Raw genomic sequence first — 25624 nt, 5'->3', positions numbered from 1 at the left:
CTTAAGCTAGTATTAATTAATAATCGCCCGGCAATTGGCCGCGCGACGTTACAAAACACTCGGCTCGGTTTTAGCGCGTTTCGCTCTTCGGTCCGCCGACCGAAAATTGTACGCGTTTCCATTCGGCTCGCCTTTACGTTCGTGAAAAAGTCCGCAAACTAGTTGGTCGCGCGCGTTATTAACGATGGGAGACAGTCTACCAAGGTGAAAATTCATTACGCCGGATGACTGCTGGAAACGATTTTTATCGGGGATCGGGGCTTTCGGTTCGTAATTACCATTTCAAATACTCACCTCTGCCCACCTGGGGCTCGGGGCTCACTCTCGAACGGGCGATTCCTCGTTCCCTTGCACCGGGTGGTCCGTTTGGGGTCCTGGATCGGGTAGTGGGCCAAGTGTGGGCTTTATTATTTAGTTTGTCTGTTTCTATCTCTCATCTCCCCGTGTCCTATGCTCGAAACGCCTCTCTCCTTCCAATCCGGGAAGATGCGTCCGCGCGTCCACGTCCGCATCTATTCTCATTCTAATCAACTCCGCCGCCTTTTTTTTTTTTTTTTTTCTTTCGGGCTTAAGCAGCTCGCCTCTTCGCGCCTCTTCGCATACGGGCGAAGCCCCCTCCCCTACTCTCAGCTGCAACCATTATTATTTTAGTGTCCTCTTCTCGCGTCGTATCGAACGCAGAACGCCTCGGTGCGGAGTCGCGCGGCACGCAGGACGCGCGCGCTGTCCTTATCCCTCTGGTTGGCGTGTCGGTGGCCGGATACCGCCAACGCGTGACATTCGCTCAGTGGTGCTCACCGGTTTCCTACCGGTCTCTAACCTCGAGCACCCACTGTTTCGCGGACTATTCATCAGCTCGATGCTGCGCGCTTTGAATACCCGCGATTGCGCTTAGAATACCTCCTCCAGTCGCAAAGGTCAAACGCACCAAAGTGATTTACATTCGTACAGGCATATCGGTGCGAGGATTTATTACCGTTTCGGCAGCGCTTATACGGATGCTAAATTAATTTCGCGGCTTTTTTAAATTATTACTGGCTGCGAGGGATTTATTGGTCGTGCGGGAATAATTTACCAGGATAACGAAGTAAATTTCGGCTTGCGTTAATTTCTTTTTTCTTTTTTCAAGATTGTAACGGTGTCGCGTTACGGGATATTACACGACGTTGGACATAATTGACTGATTATGAGAAAATCAGTAAATTAAAGTTCTCAAGTTTCCTGCTTTGTGTATACAAGTTTGTGTTTGAAATGCCGAAATTTATGGCTGTATTTTGTCAAATCTAAGATGTAATTTTTACATCTCGAGAAAGAAATCGAGCAATCGAATTTACAGTCGCTGATTACTGAAATCTATTCCTCACACATAGCTCTGCCCGCTCAGCGGCGTGATTAGCATGAGATTGTTTCGATTCTGATGATTATAAAATGAAGCCGAGACGGAGAAACGCGCGTCACACGCGAAAAATCGTAAAATGCGTATCGCGCGAATAAAAAGTCGAGAAACGTGCTGGAGCTCGTACGAATAACAAGCGATAGCCACCTGAGCAATGCCTATAAATGGTGATTTCTTCGGCTCTCGTCTGTCTTTCGCGGAAATCCTCGTGTTTGTCGACACAAAGTGCCGAGTCCTTCGGCATTTACGAACCTGATCAAGGGATTCAATGACGCCTCGAGCCACTTTGTGGCTGTGATCTGCTTACAGATGTAGTCTACATTTATTCGCACGAAGACGCGTAGCGCAACAATTTAATCAGCGTAGAGAGCAACTCTTTAGGAAACTCCATTCCGCCATTTCCCTTTTCTTCTCTCCTTGACGACAAACTAGTGAATATATCATTATCATTTCAGCTGTAATACATTACAAGAGACTATAATTATTGCGCCATTGCCGCGGTGCTAAAATACCGAGGGGAGGGCGAGGGAAATAAAATGTAATATGCAGACGTCGTAAATACTTTTTCTCGCCGGGCTCTCGGGGCCCGCCATTATCGAACCGTTTATCGTGCGCATCCGGGTCGACCGGCGAGCGAGGAGAGAGAGAGAGAGAGAGAGAGAGCTCGTCACGCCAAAACGAATGGATAAATAGATCAACAGGAGGACGCGGCGCGGTAATATACGAGCGTATACGCATCCGAGAAGTGCCGGGGAGGAAGAGTCAGTCGTCGGTGGTGTATACGCGCACCGGGTATATATAACGTGGCACCGTTTGTGTGCCCAGTTAATTACTCGTGTAGTAAATTATCGGGTAATGAGGTGCCGGGTTCGAGCCCGGGGCCTTCTTCTCGTCTCTCTCTCTCGCTCTCTGTCCTCTCCCCCTCTCTTCACCCTTCTCTTTTTCTCTCTCCCTCTCTCTCTCCTCTTCCTTCGCGAAGCACTGCCCTCCACCCCTCTCCGTTGAACACCCTCCAGTGGAAAGAGAGAGAACCAATAAATCCGCCGGGGCCTTAAGGAGGGATATTGTTAGTTGTAAGGTAAATCATCTCCGCGGCTCGAAAACGGCCGCCTCACCTTGCCGCGACCTCCTCTCCCCGCCTCGCGAGGCCTCGAGGAGACGTTTGTTACCTCCGCAATGCCGTTCTGCACGATACTCAGGCTGCCCAGGCATCGCCACTTCTCTGCCCCTCTCTCATTTTCTTCTTGCCCTCCGCCCTCCGCGTCCGCAGCTCGCCTTTCTCGCGGTCAGTCCAGTTAGCGTCAATATGCGGACACATAGCCTCGTCATTAGCGTCATCGGATCCTTGATGCCTTCACGAGCAGCCCTTACCGCGCCGGTCCGAACCGCAAAACTCTCGACTCCGCCAAGTACCCGGACTTTCTGAAATACTTGCCGACGAGACGCCGTTTCGCCGAGACGTTGCATCTGCAGAACGTCTTGGAATATAATTTATTACGGAGACAACGCATGCGAAATGCAATTTTCTCGCAGTTTGTTGAGCGTGTAGTTTTATTTTCACGTCAAATTTTATTCTTACCTTCCAACTGCGACGTCTATAAAAGGATTGATAATTTTTAATTATTTGGAGATGAAAAATATATATGTGCATATTTGTACGTTGCTTATTTCACACGATGCTTTGAATGATCGTTTAAGAGTATTATCGGCGATACGACAACGGAGACACGAATCGGTGATGTCACCAACAAAGTATCCAGACGCGAAAGAATTTTAAGACACCTTCCCATGAGCCGTCATTTCTTCCTTTTACTCTCACAGCGTTCAGTTAGTTTTCATATCAGAGCTAGGACTTCATTGCTAGTGTCACCACATTCTTAACGTTTGTACGATCAACCCGTGCCAAGTGTGAAGTCATCGTGGGACCGCGCGCGCACGTCAACGGTGTCTTATAGTTCATAGAACGCAGCGGCGTAGCGTGACTGGCGTTTTATTCCGATTAAGCACGGCAAATTATTCCTAAGCCGGCAGATATGTTGTAAAAAATAATGACACTTCCGGGCTCTTCCCCCTCGGTTCGACTTGTTACCGTCGATTTATCAAACCGACAAGGGAACGTAACAAACTGATCGTCACTTCTTCGTTCCCCCTTTTCGTGGTCAGTTAGTGTCACAACACGTGGACACGGGGACCCCGTCATTAGTGCCATCAGATCTGTAACGCTTGCACGACGAGTCCTTACCAGCGCTTGCGTTCCGCGAAGTCCTGTTACCGTTCCTCCAAGCAGAAGCACGTAGCGCCTTGCTAACACTTATTACGCGATCAGCTTATCTTTTTTTTCCTTTCTTTCTAATCGAGAGACCTGTGGAATCAGATTTTAACAACGAAGAAACACATTTAAATTATATCACACGTTTGCATAACATTTACATAATACGCGCGTTTAAATATGTTTTTTTAAATCTTATTCAGATATGAAGAAATACTAATTTACTAAATACTGTATTAGCGTCACGATAATAATCTCACGTAAGTGAAGCGTATCTTTGTTAAGTAAAAATTGTAGTAGCCAGCGTAACGGGCAAAGAAAATGATTGCTACGTGCGTGAAGGAAATATCATTGCATCTCATCGAAATGCATTGCTAGTCGTGCGTATAATGCTCTGCGTAGTAATTAACCTTTCGCGATATCGCAACTTTCTTAGCCGCGGGTTTTTGTGGTCATATATACATATACATATATATATGTATATATATATATATATATATAATATATATGTATGTACACACATATATATATATACGTATATTTTATGTGTACTACTTATCGGGTTTCTCATCCATTGTATGTTTCCTGCCACGCCTACGAACCTTTCACTTAGATATATTCGCTGTAATTGTAATTAGACGATTCTGTCAATACTCATTAGGACAATTTCACGAGGAATTACTTCTGCCGTTTCTCTAAAATTACAAACACGCTTCGTCTGTAGATCGTTTGTCTTCGAGGCAGGCTTCGAGTTTGCGTGATAAGCGTTTTTCCGAGACGGTGTAATTCTAGAATAGAAAGTATTAAAATTATAAATGACGAGGTGTCTTCATAATAATGATCGTCAACGAGATTGTGTTTGTAGTCTCTAAAGATTTTCAAGCAGGACACTCTCGAGGAAATCAAATGCCGTTCGCTCGCGCGCGCGCGCACGAGAAAACAATAGATCCTCAGATCGAGATCTATCTCGGAGCCCCGAGATAAAAGGGGAACCACTAGGCTTCAAGGTGGATACCTTACTAATGATTCGCCAGGACTCAGCGTCCTGTACGCGTGACGAAGTATCTACATTCGCCACGGCGTTGTTGTACTAAGAAACAACTCCGCTGCGCCGGAATCATTAGCAGTACGATTGTGCTGCCTTCTGTTTAACGAGCACCCTCCGGAGCTCGCGACGATATTATTATTTGCAATAATTTATCGCATCCTGATCCACGTCAACGCGCATCGCCTCGTTGTGTTTTCCGCCTTACGACTGAAGTCAGAAAGCCGATCGTAATGCTTCTTACTATATCATTTCGTTTAACTGCAATGTCGATGCCGAATCCATAAATTTTCCATAAAACTCAATTTCGTATCGATGCTTAAATGGGTGCTTGAAATGAGCAGTAGAGAAACAGCAATGACTTTATTACATCATCCAATGATAATAATTTATTTTTCGTGATAGTGAGATTGTTATCTATTTTTAAATTAATTGTTTTTATTTAATGGGGTTGAAATGTATAATTTAGCATGATTATTTTGTCACGTTGCTGACTAAAAAGTAGCTTCATTATTATGATTTTAGATCTCTCACAAATCAACGAAAAATTCGTCGTATGTGTGAAGCTGGCATATCATTTCGCGGAAACTCACAAATAATTAAGAGTTCTGACTTTATTTTCAATAGGTCTAGAGTTCCTGATAGTTTAAACAAATAGTTCTGGCCATTAAACCAACGAAAATGCCTCAGGACAAACTGAGACGCCAACTTCACGCAGCGTCACTTTGTCCTACGACATTTTTCTTGTCAATAATTGTTGGAAATTAAAAGATTTATAATTCTACAAGAGTTCTAAGAAGAGTTCTGCCTTCTAAAAGCAAAAAAATATCAATAAAGATAAAATAAGAACAAGCGAATCCTTATATCTATAGATATACAGATGAGACGCCGGCCTATTTTCAAGAGTTCTGTTTATTCCAACTTAGCTCTCGTATAGTTCTAGGCATGCACAATGCCTTTCCAAAAAGTTCTGATAGTTACAACAATTAAAAATTAAAAAAAAAATTATTTTGTTCGAATAACGTATCTTTTCGAGTATAAAGGTGAAACGCTGGTCGTATTTCGATAGTTCTATCGATTTTAAATGACATTTTGCGTCAGGCTGTAATCACTTTTCATTTCTATGAAGAGTTCTATGCGTTATTAGAATGTTAATTAAATAAATTAGATCTTTTGAAGCGCTGGACGTATAAATACCGAGCTATCGAGGTAAAACGTTGATTGTTTTTCTACAACGTCATGGATTAAAAAATTTTTATTTTACTGTGTAAGTATATTGTTTTAAATGTCCACGCCGTGATTCTGGATTATGCTAAGAACAAGATAAGTACATTTAAAACAATACACTTTCACACAATGAAATAAAAATTTCAAAATCCATGACGTAGAATAATGATCAGTCTCACCTCGATAGCTCAATATATATACGTCCAGCCTCTCGAGAGATCCAACTTGTTTAATCAACATTCTAATAACTTTTACGCATAGAATTCGTAGAAATAAAAAGTGATTACAAACTGACACAAAATGTCACTTGAAATCGATAGAATTATCGACATACGACCAGCATTTCACCTTTATACTCGAAAAAATACGTTTTTCAGGCAAAATAATTTTTTAAAAAAAGGTCAGTCTCACTTCGATAGCTCAATATATATACGTCCAGCCTCTCGAGAGATCTAATTTGTTTAATCAACATTCTAATAATTTTTACGCATAGAATTCGTAGAAATAAAAAGTGATTACAAACTGACACGAAATGTCACTTGAAATCGATAGAATTATCGATATACGACCAGCGTCTCACCTTTATACTCGAAAAAATACGTTTTTCAGGCAAAATAATTTTTTAAAAAAAGGTCTAATTGTTGTAACCATCAGAACTTTTTGGAAAAACATTGTGCATGCCCAGAACTATACGAGAGCTAAGTTGGAATAAACAGAACTCTTGAAAATAGGCCGGCGTCTCATCTGTATATCTATAGATATAAGGATTCGCTTGTTCTTATTTTATCTTTATTGATATTTTTTTGCTTTTAGAAGGCAGAACTCTTCTTAGAACTCTTGTAGAACTATAAATCTTTTAATTTCCAACAATTATTGATAAGGAAAATGTCGTAGGACAAAGTGAGATGCTGCGTGAAGTTGGCGTCTCAGTTTGTCCTGAGGCATTTTCGTTGGTTTAATGGCCAGAACTATTTGTTTAAACTATCAGGAACTCTAGAACTATTGAAAATAAAGTCAGAACTCTTAATTATTTGTGAGTTTCCGTTGAAATGATACGCCAGCTTCACACACACAAATTCGTCTCTTTGCTTGGAATATAGATATCTTAAATTGATACGCAGAAGACACATTGTGAGTGATAATTAATTACTACCGGCCGATCTTGATTTAGACTTTCCTTATTGAGCTGCGCCGTTATACATCGTAAGCGTTCGCATCCGGTTATCAACGTCGAGAATAGTACAATATCGGCACATCGATCATGACACGCCGTTTTAATTAACCCACGCTAAATCAAGTACAATCAGATTACCACGTATATCTATCTCTCCTGCATTAACTGGCAGCATTTATTAGAGGATTGCGCTCGTAGTAGTTAAATCGTGCGGCTAAGCTTTTACGTACATGATTCAACTACCACGACACTCACGACGGTGACTTTCTATTACGCAATTATCTATTAATTAGAGACAACTACTCTCATAAATCTACAATCTACTTGAATCAGATTTCACAACACAGAAGTCGTGAATTAATTTGTCGTATTATGCGAAAGATTAATGCATGCATAGAGCTAATAATACCCCAAATATTCATTTCAATGGCTTTTTGGTGGCCATTTAAATTCCAAACGCGGTTGTCAAACGCGACGATCGAATCTAGGTTAACGAGAACGTCGATGTCTCGCGAAAACCGACTCGGGCCGCGCGCTCGCGTAAATCACGCGCGTCCACCGCCGTTAGTCCGCGATCGCGGGCCCCCGATTATCCGCGTGCCCTATGCAGCTGCGTCAACGGCGCAGCATGTTCAACGACACACGTAATAATGATTGGCCAAGCTGGCAATTACCCAGCGTCTCAGAGTCCCCGAAATTATCATTCAGCTCGTGAGCGACGATGCCCGTTGTTCAACCGCGCGGCTGACTGGAATATTATATGATCCTCATAACAAAAGTGCTCGTCGAGGCCTCCGCTGATCGCGCTGACCGCTCGTCCGACTCGTCTGCTCGCTCGTCGTCATCGTTCACCGAGCCGTCTTCGTGAGACGCGCGCCTCGAAAACTTGGCTTATGGTCTCTCCGCGCAAAGGTCTGACCCAGCTGGAGCTGTTTCGCGCGAACCGTGGCGGGCTTCGGGAAGAGAGCCAATGGGATTGTGCATTGCTTACTGGAAGGCGCTGACGTTATGGATTTTTCCGACTCGCGCGCGTCTGGCATCCATGGGAACTCTTCACGACGCGCCGTTCTTCGCGAAGCCGTTCTCACCGGCGCGGCGTTCTCCTTCTCTCGTTTTACATCGCACGCGTTTTTGATGGTTTTCGATCGCGTTCTCAGACGTCAGAGAGATGACCATCGCCGCTCCATAAAGTCGTTTCCGCCAGATTGCGCAGGGAAAGGTGTCGGTTTCCTGTTTTCCTTCCCGCGTTCCTCGGTAGTTTGCCCGTCTCGAGGATGAAGCCGATATCGAGGCATCTTTCGCGGAATGCAGATGTCTTCCCACGCCGTAAATTATTCTTACTGTCTTGCCAGCTATGTTTTTCAACGGTATACGCATTTATATGCGATCTTCTCCACTCGAAGTGTACGCAATCATGCCATAGCTTCGAAATATCGTTTTGCGTGTAAACTAATTTATGAAAAACTTATTTGAAAAAAAAGAGTAAAACAAGACCAGCCAAGTAGCGCTTGTTGAAACATATTGTGTCCCGATATTATTAAATTAAAGCATTAAATTTTAGGTGTACAATTTTTCATTTTTATTCAGCGTAGTTTTGATATCACATCTTTTGTGATACCAAATATATAAAACAATTTTTTATTTCTTTAGTAATAAAATATACATTAAAGCAACTGTGTTTTATGAACACTCAAAAAAATGATCTAGCAATAATAGCTAAAATTTTCTAGGTGTAAAAAATTAACTAAAACAGATAAATGATTAGCAACTGTTGTGATATTGCATATGTAATTACTTAATCAGTTTAGATGACAGAAACAGAATATATATCTGTATTGTTTGTGAACTTTAAAAAGAAAGTTTCTCTAAAGCGCCTATCTATATAAGATCAATCACGTGTTAGATCATGCAATGAATAACATTTAGCAATGGTACCTAAATTTTTCAGAAGCTATTGCTAGAACATTACTGCTATAAATTCTATATGTGACAAACAATGTTTTCACAGATACGAAAAGTAGCGATACATTCTTGTTGCGATATCTAGAAATCTAACTACATCAGTGAAATATTTTTTTGAGTGAATAACAGTGTTCCGATGAATACGTGTACTTGGCATCTTTTTTAAAAAAAAGTAATTTTTTAACAGATGATTATTTGCTTTAAAGTTGTTTTGTCGTATCCAATGCCCCTTCTGTACTTTCTCTTCCTTCTCTCACAATCAGTATGGAAACACAATTCACTCGTGAAAATTCGATAAATTATTATTGCGCGACCTTTTATATGGCACATTCAATGCATATTTTGACATTAGGACAAAGATAAAATTCGAATATCATTGTACAGAACTAGGATACGTTCGACACTCTGAAAAAAATGACGGAAAGAAAGGAGAGTAATTAATTTTTGCGCGTTGATCTTTGCGGCTATGCTACGCTTAATTTATTTCAATACGTTTTTTATACTCTTCTCATTCGAAAAATACTTTGCAATCGCATTTTACGACATTTGAAGCATTTTAATATTGTGTATTGTAATTTGCAAATATAAATATGTAAAAGTTAAAATAGAGAGTAAAATAACCGCAGAATAAAATATCCGCATTATTAAACACGGAAGTTAAGTATTGGGACAAGCTCTTTATCGACAGTTGCTTATAAAAGATAATATCTCATCGTAGTAGTGATTTGGAAAAATTATTATGATAATCCGACTCGCGGAATTTGGTAGTTGTGTTTACGTCGGGTTGTTTTCGTCGCGCCGTAGCTTGCGTACTCTCTATATTTCCTCTCTCTCTTCTTCACTTGTATCGGTACGCACGTTGTTGTTCTCTATTGCGCATGTTTCAAAATTTCGAATCGGCGCGACCTTGGCCTTATTCTATTTGCTCAGTTATCAGTCGCACTTTTGTACGAGGCGGATCGTTTTGTCCGGCGCGTTCTCCTATGATTTCTACTATCTTAATTACTTCCGTACCACAATTTTATTATTCCTCAGTCATAATTATTCTTCAAAATCACTATTGCGGTAAGATAACATTATTTTCTGTACACGTAAAAAAATTACTAATCGTTTTGATCTCCCCCATCTTTCTTTCTGCCGTTTCCGGCAGATTATCGAATATATCTGTGCGATGATATTCAAGTATTATATGTTGTCACATTAGGACAAAGATAAAACTCGAATATCATTGTATGGAACTAGGATACATTCGACATTCTGAGAAAAACGACGGAAAGAAAGGAGAGTAATTAAGTTTTGCGTGTTGATTTCTGCGGCTATGCTACGCTTAAATTATTTCAATAGGTTTTTAATACTCTTTTCATTCAAAAAATACTTTGCAATCGTGTTTTATGACATTCGAAGCATTTTAATATTGTGTATTGTAATTTGCAAATATAAATATGCAAAAGTTAAAATAGAGAGTAAAATAACCGCAGAATAAAGTATCTGAATCATTAAACACGAAAGTTAATTATCGGGACAAGTTCTATATCGATAGTTGCTTATAAAAGATAATATTTCATGGTAGAAGTGATTTGGAAAAATTATTATGATAATCCGACTAGCGGAATTTGGTAGTTGTGTTTACGTCGGGTTGTTTTCGTCGCGGCGTAGCTTGCGTATTCTCTATATCTCTCTTTTTTTCACTTGTATCGGTACGCACATTGTTGTTCTCTATTGCGCATGTTTCGAAATTTGAAATCGACGCGACCTTGTCCTTATTCTATTTGCTCAGTTATCATTCACACTTTCATACACGAGGCGGATGGTTTTGTTCGGCGCATTCTCCTATGATTTCTACTACTTCAATTACTTCCGTACCACAATTTTATTATTCCTTTGTCATAATTATTCTTCAAAATCACCATCGCGATAAGATAACATTATTTTCTATACACGTAAAAATTACTAATCATTTTGATCTCCCTTTTTTCCTTCCGCCGTTTCTGTATATTATCGAATATATTTATGCGATGATATTCGAGAGTTATATTTTGTTACATTAGGACAAAGATAAAACTCGAATTTCATTGTACAGAACTAGGATACATTCGACATTCTGAAGAAAACAACGGAAAGAAAGCAGAGAATAAAAAAGGAGAATAATTAATTTTTGCGCGTTATTCTTTGCGGCCATACTACGTTTTTACACTCTTTTCATTCGAAAAATATTTTGCAATTACGTTTTACGACATTCGAAGCATTTTAATATTTTGTATTGTAATATGCAAATATAAATATGTAAAAGTTAAAATAGAGATTAAAATAACCGCAGAATAAAATATCCGAATTATTAAACACGAAAGTTAAGTATTGGGACAAGCTCTTTATCGACAGTTGCTTATAAAAGATAATATCTCATCGTAGTAGTGATTTGGAAAAATTATTATGATAATCCGACTCGCGGAATTTGGTAGTTGTGTTTACGTCGGGTTGTTTTCGTCGCGACGTAGCTTGCGTACTCTCTATATCTCCTTTCTCTCTTTTTCACTTGTATCGGTACGCACGATGTTGTTCTCTATTGCGCATGTTTCGAAATTTGGAATCGGCGCGACCTTGTGCTTATGCTATTTGCTTAGTCATTATTCGCACTTTTGTACGAGGCGGATTGTTTTGTTCGGCGCGATATTCTATGATTTCTACTACCTCTATTACTTCCGTACCATAATTTTATTATTTCTTTGTCATAATTATTCTTCAAAATCACCATCGCGATAAGATAACATTATTTTCTATACACGTAAAAATTACTAATCGTTTTGATCTCCCTTCTTTCCTGTATATTATCGAATATATCTGTGCGATGATATCCGAGTATTATCTTTGTCTTACAATTAATGTGACAAAGAACGCGTCGGGAGTGTCGTATAAAATATCACACGATAATCGGGTTTTGGCGAGTGAATCGTGTTTCCATACTGACAATCAGAGGAGGAGGGGGCTCAGGAGGGGCATCGGGTGCCGATGGAGAAACTTTGAGGTAATTATTTATGTGTTATTAAAAAGTAATTTCAAAATAGTTTTCCAATTTCTTTAACTTTCTTAAATTACATCAATGGAAAAAATATGTTATACTTTTTATAACTTTATGACAAACTGTCACTGTGTGTATGTAAATATGTATGTGTTTGTTCCTTTTACTTGATTCAAATGTCTTTATTTTATAAAACAACTTGGATATAATTCCGATAAAAAATCTGAAATTCTCTTGAAACATTCATACACGAGCAATCCGAAATTGCGGCACCTCTTACGTAGCAGTTTCAAAGAAGGCAGCATCGTCTAAGAATGTAAATCGTTCTCAAACCAGCGGCGCGTATAGCGAATACAAATCCTCGCGTAACCGCTCGCTCGCGCGCGCGCGCGCGCGCACACTCGTCTCGACGGCATTTAGAAGCGTACAAAGAGGCGGATCTCTCCGTTACGGGATTCGTGCGTTCGCCGCAATTCGCCTTGCGTTAACGTTTGCATCAACTGCGCCGCGGCATACCATCCGAAACTCAAGTACTAACCAAGAGAAGCTTTATGTTCGCAAAGGGGCTGTCCGCGACTTGACTATCGTAAAAGTCATCGCGCGATCGATGGGCAAAAAGCTGTTTCGCGGATGATACCGGCCGCGTTGCATCGCGCTAAGCATTTAGCCGTCATGAGAATGCCCATCGTAAAGAACGACGCTGTGAGGAAATCGTTGCGCTTCGCGTCGGCGTCCAAGCGAAATTCAAAAGACCGAATGATTTCAGGGCGGTGCATCCGTTTGACTGTCTATATCTCACCTTCATCCGGCCACACGAGAGATTTGCCGTTAAAGTGCGGCATGCTTTATAACCATGCCGGAATATGATCGTTCTACCGTTCGGTGCACCATCGACATTCGTACCGACAGTTCGCACGTACTCGAACAATCGTTGCGAAGTACAATAATTACAACGGCCTTGCGGCAATCGCGTCTCTCTCTCTCTTTCTCTTTCTCTCTCGTTTCTTTCATTCGTTCTGATAGCGGCGCGACAGTGACGAACAAAGAATCGTCCGAGCGCCTAACATCAACCGAATGAAGTTCTGCCACAGGAAGATGTTCATTGACGGAATTAAATGATAACTATAATCGGCTCTTTTACATCTGCAAAATCTATCGAACAATTTTAATTCTACGCACTCTGTGTAATCGCTGGATTAGAATAATTTTCCGTCGTCGAGACTAATTTTATTCACCAATTTATCTTATTAGTTTCCTGCAGTTCTTTAAATTACTGCGGAAAAAAATGATTCCCGGCAATTCTCCGGATGTGCTTGCGGTGCACGTGTCGCGCTGTAGAAAAGACCGGAGAAAACGGCAACGATTCCAAATAGACGGTGGCAATAATAACGTTCCGCGGTATTTTTTGCGTTAGATATAATTGGAGGATGGGCTTGAAGGCAAGTAGCGCGAGTTTATCCCTATGCGATAAAAGTCAAGGATGGAAGGAAAGTGCTGGACGCGGGCAGTATGGGTGAGGGGAAGAGCGGGGGCGAAGGGGGAGTACGTCACGGAGGAAAAACGCGAATTCCATGGGTGGCGGCGCGCCCGAAAGCACCGGGTGGAGCTATGAAAGCGGGTTGCACAATAAGATCCTTCGACGCGGTCCGAGATAGAGCTAGGAATAGCGACGGGAGGAAGAAGAGGACGGATAGACCGGTAGACCGAACTACAAAGCGTTCAGCTAGCCCATCGGCCACGATCTACCATGCGAATAGACAGGGTAGGAGAATCGAAATAGGAGAGAAAGATTGCGCGAGGAGGAAGGGAGGAGGAGGCAGACGGTAGGTCAGGACGACGATCCTGGCTGCGTAGGCAAGGAGTAACGTCGAGACATTATCCACTTACAGGGAATTATCCTCCCGGCAGACGAGGCTCGCGCGCGCGCGCATTTTTTTCCCTTCTTTTCCTTTTATCTTTCTTCCACTCTGCCTTCTCCAGTTCCTTTATTCGGCTGCCGGAAAAATCGCGGCGCGGAATAGCCGCTACCATTGTTCAACAGCTCTGAGGAAGATTCAGGCGAGGATCCTCCGCAGGAACAAAGGAGCTGCGATGAAAACGGCAAAGGTGGAAGAGAGGTTCCGCGCGCTTCCTCGCAATTCATTTGAGTGTTAATCGCCAGCCATCGGGCAAATTACCGACCCTCTCGGTACACACGCAGAAAGAGAGTAAGAGAAAGAGAGAGAGAGGGAGAGAGAGAGAGAAGCTGTGTGTGGATCTTTCTTCTTTTCCGGTCATTGTTCGATGACGGTCCTCGAGACCGTTCGTGTGCGCGTAACGCGCTCTTCGCGCTGCTCATTCCGCATCCCGGCAGCAGCCCTAGACGGGGCTCTCTCGCTTAAGCCGGTCATCTCCTTTCTTCCTCTCGTCCTCTCGTTCAAGAGCCACCGCGCGGCAGGTTGTTGAGCGGCCTTGCGCAAACCCGTAACTCAAACAAACGGAAAATTCATGCCGCCGTATACGACGGTAATCGCCGCGCAATTCGACAAAATTGCCGGGTCCACCTTGGGCGAGCGCGAACGGAGCCCGCTTATCTCTCTCGCTTGTCTTTTTTTCGCATCTCGCTGCGCGCGCTTACCCGCGCTTTTCGCATTATCCCCGATCGCGCGTACTTCGCTGCGCCACGGTTTATTCCCGCACTGTGCGATGTTCTCTCTCCAAAGTACGTTTGTTATTACGCACTCTAGGGAGTTACGTGATTCGACCGATTCTTCAGCAATTGGTACAAACAACGTGATGAGCGAAACGATTTGGAAACAAGTGCCTAGGCGTCTTTCGCAGTTATGTTTTTGCGCTGACTTTTATATTTTACAAAAGTTGCTTTCAAGCTCTCTTTTTCCTGTGGATTATGTAACAGAAAAATAAGGATTAAAATCTTTTAATTAACGAGCATCGTAATTTCATATTATTTCAAATAAAATTCTCTTTAAAATTCAGCACAGGAAAATGCGTGTTACAAAACTTAATAACAATATTCGCAAGAATGCAACATTTCGCGAAACGTCGATCTTTTATCGTGCATTCAATGCAAAAGTATTACGATACACGAACTGAAACGAACGCAAAGCCGTTCGGCGAACGCACGTTTGCTGCGCGATTTATAGGCGACGGTGCGATTTTGCTTTCCAGTTTGGAGCGCGCGAAAACCGACTCGCCTGATCTGGATTCGTATCGGGCGTATCGGGAGCTCGTCACTGGACGCGGATAATTCTTGCTGGGCCCCGGAGATAGGTATATATACGCGAACCCGTCCGATCGTGAGCACGAACGATTCGCCGCGCGCCGGTATCCCGAGAGAAAGAAAGAGAAAGAGGGAGAAAAAGAAAGAGCGTGGCGTGGGAGTTAAAATCCACGCATGCATAAATTATGCTTGTACCGCGCGGGAGCGCGCGATAAGTTAAGCGGTTCACGTAGACGCCGGTAATTATGGATGCGTTTAAGTCGCGGCGATTCGGGTACCAAATAAAATAATATACGTGAGCTGGCGTTTTTATTGCCGAATTACGGGCGCCCACCGAGACGTAGCTCCGTGTCGCGGTCTTATCCGTTGTCGCATCTCAGTCCCAGACTGAGGGTCGGCCAGATGTAACTCTCAGTCAAGAGTGGTCTCATCCGATACCCCGAGGAATATTTAATAAAAGGCCGCGACGTAAATAGCGTCCACATATTTTTGTTTCGCTAGGAAAGTCGGTGGGAGGAGAACGATTTCGCGCCGATGTTTTTCATAACTTAAATCATCGAATCTTTGATGATTTTCTCATAACGTGTACCGGTATTGAATATTTTTCTATCGCGAATCAAGCTACGTGGAAAATATTTTGTTATCAATTAAGTAAATTGCTATAAATAATTGCAAAATTAGTTCTTCCTGATTAATATAGTTTTATTATCAATTATTTATCAATTTATATTATACATAGGTTTTTCAAAAGTATGACGCGTATTTAACGAAAACCCAGTTTATTTATTCTACTTATCTCACTATAAATAATTCAGCGCTGTCGGCAATTGCCAACGCAATTCGTTTGTCAGCGAGCAAGCCTGGATAAAGAGAGATTTTCCGACAGTTTATTATCCTATTGTCTACCGTCCAGCGGAACGATTTACGCGGCGATATGCGCTTATCACACTAGCTACCGACCACGTTAAAGTTACTACTGAATTTCGCTAAACAATCAAGCGACGAAAAGACATATATTACGCAACGCTGCAAACCGAGCAGGACTTCTCAGCCACGGATTAACCATCCAAGTGCACTCAAGAACGCGCGTACAGCCGTCGTCACTACAAGCCATCGGGCGATTTATCGCGATATTCCATTGGACCCCCCTCGGCCAGAAGCGCGGCGAGTTCCTCCGGCATTGCAAAAGGAGATCATTGAGCGCAGAGAGAAGGAGAGTGAGAGAGAGAGAGAGAGAGAGGGAGCGGCGCGACCGCAGCCCGCGCACGGCAGTTATTATAAAACAAAAGACGATGGTCGACGCCGATAATAAAGAAGGGGGTACGCGCGCCGATGCGTCCCCGTGGGAGCGAGAAGGAGCGGTAGGCCACGACCGGGCCCGCGGGGAAGGGGCACTGAGACACACCGGCAGAGAAAGAGGCGATATCCGCGAGGTAGAGGCAGCGGGCGCGAAGGATGTGGTTCCACGCACCACGATCGACTTAATTCGCGCGCTGTCCGGACTCTTTTTCCGTCCAGCGGTCGTTCCGCCCCTCCGCCGTTTGCGATGTCCTTCTTCAGCGTTCGCCGCGGTTCCCCCGCGTCTCCCTTCCTCCCCCCTGGATCTCTGGGTTCTCTCGTGGCTTTCTTATTTAGTACCCCTTTACGTGCTCTCGCTTGCTTCTCTTCTTCTTGCCCTTCCTCGTCCTCCCGCTTCCATCAACGCTGGCAGCCCCGCTTACCGCCAATCATCATTTTCAATTCTCCGTGGTGCAGCGCCTCCGCAGCACCTCTCTTTCTCTTTCTCTCTTCCTCACTTCGCGTCCTGTCCCTCCCGTGTCTGCCTTTGCGCCGTTTCTCTTTTATTTGAGAGATGCGTAGCTGTGTAAAAAACTTTGGAATATTATTTCCGAGACCGAGAAACGACTGCTGGCGGTTCCGGTCGGTGCTGCTGCCGCCGCTGCGGCTATGTCTGGTCGTTAGTGCGTCGCGATTTGATGCGCGGACGACTGTCTGTTTGGTAAACGTACGTGTAAGATCAGCTTCGCTGTAGGAAACGTCAAAAACCCACACCAAGATGCGCGCGTCACTATGAAATAAACCTTTGAAAAGGACGAAGCTCAAAGTGATAAGATACTGGACGTACAAATGAGGAGAAATCCCGCTGTAATCGAATTATTTCTTTTAACGGCACTTATTTTCCATGCAAATTATTCGAATGCATCCACGTCTAATAGACATGTCTAATTGTCATACAGATTTATGTTATATGTTCGCAAGCTAAAGGAATAATTTTATATACTACTTATGATATACTTGATATATTTTCTCTCTTCTCTTTCATCCTTGTATAAATGTAGCTGGTAAAGCTGAACGGACGCATCCTCATCGCTCAAGGTAATATGATTTGCGTTCTCGTAACTTCTCGCGTGACATTATTTCGCTCGCAACGACGAAGAACGGTGATTTCTACTCATTAGTATTCAACGTCTCTCGTTTAATGGTATCGTCGTATCAGTTGTTTCGATATATTACCGCTTCCTCCTTCATGTTATATATACTCCTCTTCTCCGCCGGACGGAGAATTACAATTTCTACTTACGTGCATTTTAACGAGTCGTACAGGATTGTCGTGCTACATAAGGAGATTCCGTCAAGCTAAGTGGAAACGAACGAATGTTTGTATGTACATGCATGTGAAATAGGAGGAGCCTCTGTTTGACAGAGGTGGAATCTGTGGGACGTTTAAGAGTATCTTCATGAGAACATAGATCCGCCTTCCCTCATATTATTGCTCTTGCGAGAAAAGCAAACATTCTTGTATTGTTGTGCGAATTATCGCAAATTGAAAACGTTGCTATTAAGCAACAAAATAACGATTAATTAAATTTATTCGTTATTAATAATGTAATCATTTTTTTCAATAAATATAATATTGAATGGAAAAATAATAGAATTTTGTAAAGTTACTTGTCTATTGTTTATTCGTAAATTTTGTTTTAAATTTTAATATAAAATCAATTTTAATTTAATTTTTAAAATTATTTTCAACCAATAACCAATGTGGTGATGTTAATTGTATGTATCAATATGTTTATTGTCTTGATATTCGAGTTAGTGTTTAAATTATCATTTTTCGTAAAATTTTGTATTGATAATTTGTTTAATTCAGCTTTAAAATACTTATTATTGACTTGATTACATAAAAATAACTTTTTCACATAAGTAAACGAATGATGCATTTTATATTATTTAGATTCTTGAATTCGTTCTCAAGAACGTACGCGCAATGAAGTGACATCTATGCTGAGCTTCTGATTGGTTATGCGCATACGTTTCTTGCGAACAAATCCCAAAACCCTGTGACGTCAGTAATCACATAACTTCACGGTGCTTTACAGCTGCATAGTAACTAATCGACTAGTTTACAAGAAAATGGCAGTGGTATCGAATGCGTTAACAAATGCGTCTTTTATTTTTTTTTAAATGGGTTCTTTGTGGAAACAAATATCGAGAATGTCGAATTTAATGATTGTGTGAGATTATGTAGTATTAGCACGTACGCTATTCGTAGTCATTCAGCGTTAATCGACATCGTGTCGGATATTGAAAATATTGTACCAATACTCGAATCACAAATATCTGTATAATATTTGCATAATCTTCTACGTCTTTCTAATTTTTTACACGCATCTTGCGATCATCGAATTAAACAATTTGTCGTGAAAAGCAAATGAATGCTATTGCGATTTCATTTAACATAACTTAACCTATTTAATTTCACTTAATCTAACTTGATCTATTTTTTGCAAGTTGTAATACATTGATATAATTATATTATTGTCGAAATATATCTCGGAAGAGAGTAGGGCCAAACAAGGTTAGGTTGTCGCGTTGTTTCGCGTTGTTTATTCGCTTGACGGTATTGCGCATGTAATTGCTTGTTGGGAGTGTAAAGAGTACAATGGCGGATGACGTGATACTAAAGGCAAGTGATGACTCTTCCGCCGATATTCATGTTCGGCATCTTTTGATTCGCGAGGCTGAATTTTTCAATAAGTAGAATAGTTTCACGCTTATAATAACCGAGATGTTTTTGTTTCAGGAATGCCGTACAAGTTGAACTGTGATATCGTGAGTGAAATAATGTGTACGTATGTGTTTGGAATAATGACAACGCTACCCGTGGATTACAATGCTGTGACGACTAGTGAGTAAATTTTAACATTATTTTAATTGATTAATCTTCTTTACATACACGCGGCGCATACGCATAAAGCATAAAAGCACAAAACAATTAGGTATCAATGTATAAATCCACAAATGATTGATTGCGTTTTTTTCGATTTCCCCAATATTTTTTTTTAAATCTTTAAAAATAATTAAGAAAACAACTGTGAGACTACGACTTTTTGTAAATCTCACTATTTTATATTTTAAATATTTATAATAATTAAAAAAATTATCAACACGTTTCCTGCCGGACTGATTTTTGATGATTTTCGAAGATGATTTATTTATATTATTAATTTGTGCAATTTAAAGATTCCATTTTTTTCTCTTGTCTTCAATTAAAAACAAAAGAAACGTACATTTTCTTGATGTCTCAGCAAAATATCTTCTTTAAATTTATTAAAGTTAGATCTGTTTGGTTCAACCGAGCTTGACTCGATTGTTCTCTCTGCTGATATTCATGGCAGTATCGATCGCGCGTATGTAGATTACATACGAAGATTGGGGTATCGTGTTTCTTCGTGGCGTTCTCGAAGAAGGTTTCGGATCACGATAAATCGCCCGCGGTGACGTTATTGATACAATGGTGAGGGCTTAAGAGCGTCTCTGGAGCTCGACAGCTCCGGTGGACCTACACCTTGCATCGCACGCCGACCGTTCGCATCCTTTCGCGACCATTCGCGACCGTCGCCGATTTCTCTGTACGATTGGACTCTTGTGCCCGATTTATACCAGTGTGGCGACACAGAGTCACCCACCATTGGTGGATCCCAGTGGCGATGGTGTTGGGCATCCGTTCTTTTTCTCTTCCGGCTGCTTCCCTCGTTCCTTCGTTCTTCTCTTCTCCTTCCCCACCTCTTCTCTTTCTCTCTCCCCTTATTCTCAGTACAGACTGTTAAGAGTAAGGTGCTTCGACCGTTGCGCGGACTGGCCGGTCGGATGGTTCGATGGTTGGCCGGTTAGTTGAACGACCTAGCCCGGATCCGCCGGCCGCGTCCATACCGATCGCCTTCTTCTGTCTCCTTCCTCGCCTTTCTGACCGGACTCATGCCCATAAATACGCGCCGCGTATATACGGCCGTCTCTTTTCGATACATTTTCACGCTCAGACTCATAGTGCTCGGCCGTACGCACGCGGGGCGCCCACTTTTTGCGAATAGTTCATCTTGCTGACGGCCGCCGGTTTGCGAATGCATCGCGGGTATCTTCTGCTAGTGATTAACCCTAAGCGCATTAAAACCAAACATTCATGAATTTTTTATTATATTAATATTGTTTATAAATGTGGCGTGCAAAATATGCACAATCAAGATAACATTCCCCTTTTATTATAAAATATAATAAAAACAAAATACTTGTTATTTTTTTATTTTTATGTATATAATTCTATGTACAGATATAAAAAGGTGATTAAAAAGTATTTATTGTTTATAATAATTATTTATACTCTTACATTATTGTGCTAATATTGGAATATTATTTTGATTGCGCTATTACGCGCACTGCCATTTGGAAGATTATTTATTTTATTATTTGCAATTGTGTGTGTGTTGCATTATTATTTATCTTGAGAGATTGTCGTTTATCTTTTACATCGCACTTCTTATTGTGATTTCTCACAATTGACACAGTTAAAAGACAGGAGTGGCTTATGAAGTATACGTGTATACAATGCTAATATTGACTTCAATACAGACGAATGAACAACAGCTCGTTTAACTGACAATGACCGATTTTTTTTAATGATTCAATCTCGCGAACTTGCTATGCATTATGATACAGAAATATACAAGACACGTTTATTAATTAGCTATGAAACTGTATTGCATAGAACTATTATAGCATCTACTAGCGCAATATATAAAGTTACAAAGCTGATGAAACGTCACTTTGCTCAAAAATTTTAAGCATCTTACAATTTTTAGATAAATTAATCTTTATTTACAAATACAATTATTAATATATCAACATACGTTATAAAACATATACACACAATATAATTTTCTACGTGCAAATAAGACAGATTGAATGGATATTGTAAGATAATAACCACTATATTTTGTAATTAAATCTTTTTATACAGCTTTAGCTTATAAATACATAATAATATCTTTTCTGCAAAGCGCATGAAATATTCATCAATCTCTCACGTTTACGACTGTTTTCTATTTTAATCGATTTTAATGCAAAAACTATTATAAGTCTTCGATCAGTTTATGCATATTATCGGCGGAACGATAATGCGGTTGTAACGCACGACAAGTCGTGTACTTGTCCCAACGACAATGATATTCCATAATTGTGCTCACGCGGCGTGAAAACCGATTTAATTCGATAAGAATATTCAAGTGCAGCGATGAAAAGGCACCGTCGTTGACTCGGGCCGTACATGAAAATAACGGAACTAACGATCGAGAGGCACGTAGGAGGGGGAGGATAAGGGGGGCAGAAAGAGTGCCATTAATGGTCGTAGCTTCGAAGAAAAGGTTTCATAGAACTATTGTACGATCGTCATACCACGAGTCACCCTTGCCAACTCGTGCGACTCTTTGTCTCTGGATTGGCGCACACTCCATAACGCTAAATGCTCTAGCAACGGGCATACTCGAAAGCGAAGGGCGCACGCGACGCCGTAACAACGTTGACAATACAGTCAAAACATTATTTTTTTTATCCCCCTCTTCCTTTTTTGTCGAGTCGTTCATTCCTATGCACCGGGTGCGAATGGCGACAGGTACTTCGTCGTCGCCACTTGGATGTTACTGGCGTATTTCGCAACGTTCGTTCGACGTTTCTCGCAAGATCGGTGTTTCGAGAGTAAACAAAGCGGTAGAGTAAACAATAATCGATTAGTGGTTTCACAATTTCTCAGTAGAAAATATCTATTGAAGATCGTTGCCGCGCGGAGATATGATTTTAGTTCGCCGTAAGCGTACATTGCGGAAATACGGCGGCATTTCGGTAAAATAAATACGCAGCAGCGATAGACGCATCAATTAATTCTGCCGTGTGATTTGAACTGTGTCTTTTGTGACGCGATGAATACGGAGGAAGAAGAATCGTTTGGGTTATAAGTACAATGGTAATTGCGACATCATTTCCGTTGCATATGTCCGCGCGTTTGGACAGAATACGTAACGCGCATCTGTCGCAATAGAAATAACAATAATTGTAGTTAATTTTTCCGCGCGCCATTGTGCGGAACAAGTAATACAATCTATGCCAATAACCGCAACTTTGTAGCGGGTTCTGCACTAAAGTACAAAAGAGTCGTATATATGATTTTGTAGAACTATATATTATATAATAATAGTACGTGTGCAATGTATTATTATTATTTTTTTATTTGTTATTGGATTATTTCAATATGTAACGAACAGCAGTATTCAACGTTAGACGTAGAAACGACAAGTTATTTTTTTTATCCGTGTTTATTTTTTATTTATGCTATTCATGTTTGCCTGGCATCCTCTAGTTTGTCTCTAAAACTACTATTATGATTCCGCCTGGTAATTCTCTAAATCACGAATTGTGTTATATTGTAACTAATGTACCAAGTTTACGAACCAGCAGCTGCAACGCGAGCCAAGTTACTCTGCTTTATAATAGACAATAACGATCACAATCGGGCCATCTCGCTTTATCGACGTCTCTCTTAGTCACTTCGGGACCAGGGACGGATTTAAATATCCGCAATAAATATTTTAAGTGGTTACTATTAGTCAACAAGAGTAATCAAATTAAGATGAATTCGCGCTACTTCAAATTAGACAGATTATTTTGGATCTGATGCACAATTTTCAGTTTTATCTTAAATATTGATCAAAATGCTTGTGTAATTATATTAATATCTACTTTTTATAATTTTCCTTTTAATACTTATAGATTGTGACGCGAAGATAGGTGTATATTTTTGAGATTGTGCCGAATAATGATTGGTTTATTACGTCGTTTAGTTGTCGGTTTGACTGAGATTAATAACGCGACCGTTCTCTTAATATATCTTAACTCTGTGAAATATGACAATTGCCGTCCATCATGTTGCATTTCCAAAATACATAAAACAGTCGCTATTCTCTTGTCCGATGTACGAACAGAAAGGTACAGAATTAGCACGAAGCTGGCTGTTCGTGAAGTATTGCAAAACCGGGATTAGTATGTCGCACCTGTCGCAGTGACGAGAGAAGCTTACGGAAACGAACAAAGTCTCGTCGTTCCGCGCTACTCTTGATTACTCCGCGATGTCTACGGCTTGCCCAGTGATGACAGTGATGTTCTCGCGTATGGTATCGGATACTTGACGCCATGTATCAGTCTTTCGTAAGTCGCTGTTAGTGTGGTAATCCCCTTCCGCGAAATATGAATTTCTTAGGCAGAGTTCCAAACTGTCGCGAGTATCATGAAATAGCGGATCATTAAACTACATGCGCGCGGCAACAGAAACTGTAAGAATATAAGCCCGAATATTTGTATGCGTGTTTTTATCAACGTATAATTGGTTGCATCAATGGTGTTCTCGTATTTAATAATTAAATTTCTATGATGTTCAAGAAGCATACTTTTTTTTCTTTTTACGTAATTAATTGCACGGTTTAATCGCTTCATATTTGCAAAGAGTAAAAAAAATTGGCGTATTGCGAAATATTCTTGCCGGGGAATGTTAAATATTCTTGCTGACGTGCACCGCAACACCATTAATGCACCGATGGTTATACGTGACGTTTCCGAGAAATATCGCGTCCGTTGCCGCTGGTGTCAATAAGTTTCAATAATTCTTGCCGCAAAATTCAATCTTCCGTAGGGATTATCATTAGACTTGTCGATCAGGTCCAATTTCGCAATTATCATCGCGATGGCACCGATCTTTGTCAGCGTCGTCGTCTACCCACTACGTTCCTGACGTAATTCCGCCACTGATACTCTTCTCTTTGTCTCTCTCTCTCTCTCTCTCTCTCCCGCGTCGCGTCGTTGCGAGAGACTGACATCTCCGCCGCGTCGCTCTCCTCTCCCTAACTCTCGGATATCTTTTTCGCTGCCCTTACCCCTCGGTGCCTCTCGCGCGCTTTGCTCTCGCTGATTGTATAATTGGGAGGCAGCAACGAGCTACGTGCGTCACTCCGATGATTTAGCCTCCCTCTCGGCGTCGCCTCACCCTCGGCCAACGGGCCTTCGGTCAATCACGTCGTAATTACTTTTAATGCTGGACGACTCGACTGACACAATATCTAACCCGTCGACAGTTCGTCTCTCTCGTTCTCTCTTTTTCTCTCTTTCTCTCTTTCTCTTTTGACGCCCATCTCTGTTTCTTGCTCCCTCTTTCTCTCTTGCTCTCTTTGTCTTTCTCTTCTTCCCTGCTGCCCAACCTTGTGCTCATCTCTTTTCCTTTTTTATTCCTATCTCTTTCACGCACTGCGGCCTAACTGCCCGCTCGCAGCATACTTCGCACGATCGGATTAATTGGTAATAGAGAGCGCGACAAGGACCAAGCCGGGCAAATATCGCGATTAATATTGATAGGGCCACTTTGCTGCTGCGAGCGATCGAGCGAGCGAGCAAAACACGTTCGCTGTTGCAGGCAATGCTTCGGATAGGTGCCAACTGGTTGATTTTTTAGAAAAAACTCATCTCGTTACTCAATTGTAATAAAACAATAAAAAATCTAGGCGCAAGAACAAATCAAGTTTATTTTTTTTAGTATTATCGCCAAGAAAAAACTATTTAAAATATTTCAGAGTTTTAGCATACTTTTTTTTTAAACGGAAGAATGTACTTCAGCTGACATTGCTGACATACTTTCATATATATTGAAAATTGCTAATATCGCTAATTCTTGTGATTAAAATTGAAACTGTAAATCGATTTTGTTCTGTTATACGATTAATATACAATAGATGTATCTCTTCGCATATTGATTAATGAACTATTATTACGCTGATTACATTTTCATTTAAATTAACTTGGATTAGTATCGATTATATTTTGCAATAGAGTTTTATTAAAGCAAAGTTCAGTAGTATGACAGAGTAGTATTACAAATTATACGCGTTTAATATATTGTATGTAATTTTTTTAAAAACATGATTTATTTAGGTATTTAATTACT

At 41.1% G+C, this 25624-nt stretch overlaps 1 protein-coding gene, 1 long non-coding RNA gene and 1 pseudogene across 9 annotated transcripts in view; 1 reads left to right on the top strand and 2 right to left on the bottom strand.

Moving 5' to 3' along the window:
* The window catches only part of zfh2 (Zn finger homeodomain 2), a 363357-nt gene that overhangs the window by 28435 nt on the left and 309298 nt on the right, over positions 1 to 25624 (top strand). For 6 of the 8 annotated variants that reach the window (XR_010890763.1, XM_012375085.2, XM_067357316.1 and 3 more), the window contains exon 3: positions 19394 to 19498. The exons of 1 other annotated variant lie outside the window; for it this stretch is intronic. The gene's annotated coding sequence lies outside the window, so the exon portion shown is untranslated. Of the gene's footprint in view, positions 1 to 19229; positions 19499 to 25624 lie in introns of those variants that run through there. One more of the 8 variants, XM_067357313.1, reaches the window with a different exon arrangement.
* On the bottom strand, positions 1434 to 12931 carry LOC105676875 (uncharacterized; annotated as a pseudogene).
* The window catches only part of LOC137000515 (uncharacterized), a 140885-nt gene continuing 135124 nt past the window's right edge, over positions 19864 to 25624 (bottom strand). The window contains exon 4 of the long non-coding RNA XR_010890778.1: positions 19864 to 20745. This is a non-coding gene — a long non-coding RNA (uncharacterized lncRNA). The remainder of the gene's footprint in view (positions 20746 to 25624) is intronic.

The sequence above is a fragment of the Linepithema humile genome, chromosome 6, assembly GCF_040581485.1.
Source record: "Linepithema humile isolate Giens D197 chromosome 6, Lhum_UNIL_v1.0, whole genome shotgun sequence".
Lineage (NCBI taxonomy): Eukaryota > Metazoa > Arthropoda > Insecta > Hymenoptera > Formicidae > Linepithema > Linepithema humile.
The sequence above is the reverse complement of the archived record's forward strand: the minus strand, read 5'-3'. Positions and strand labels throughout refer to the sequence as shown.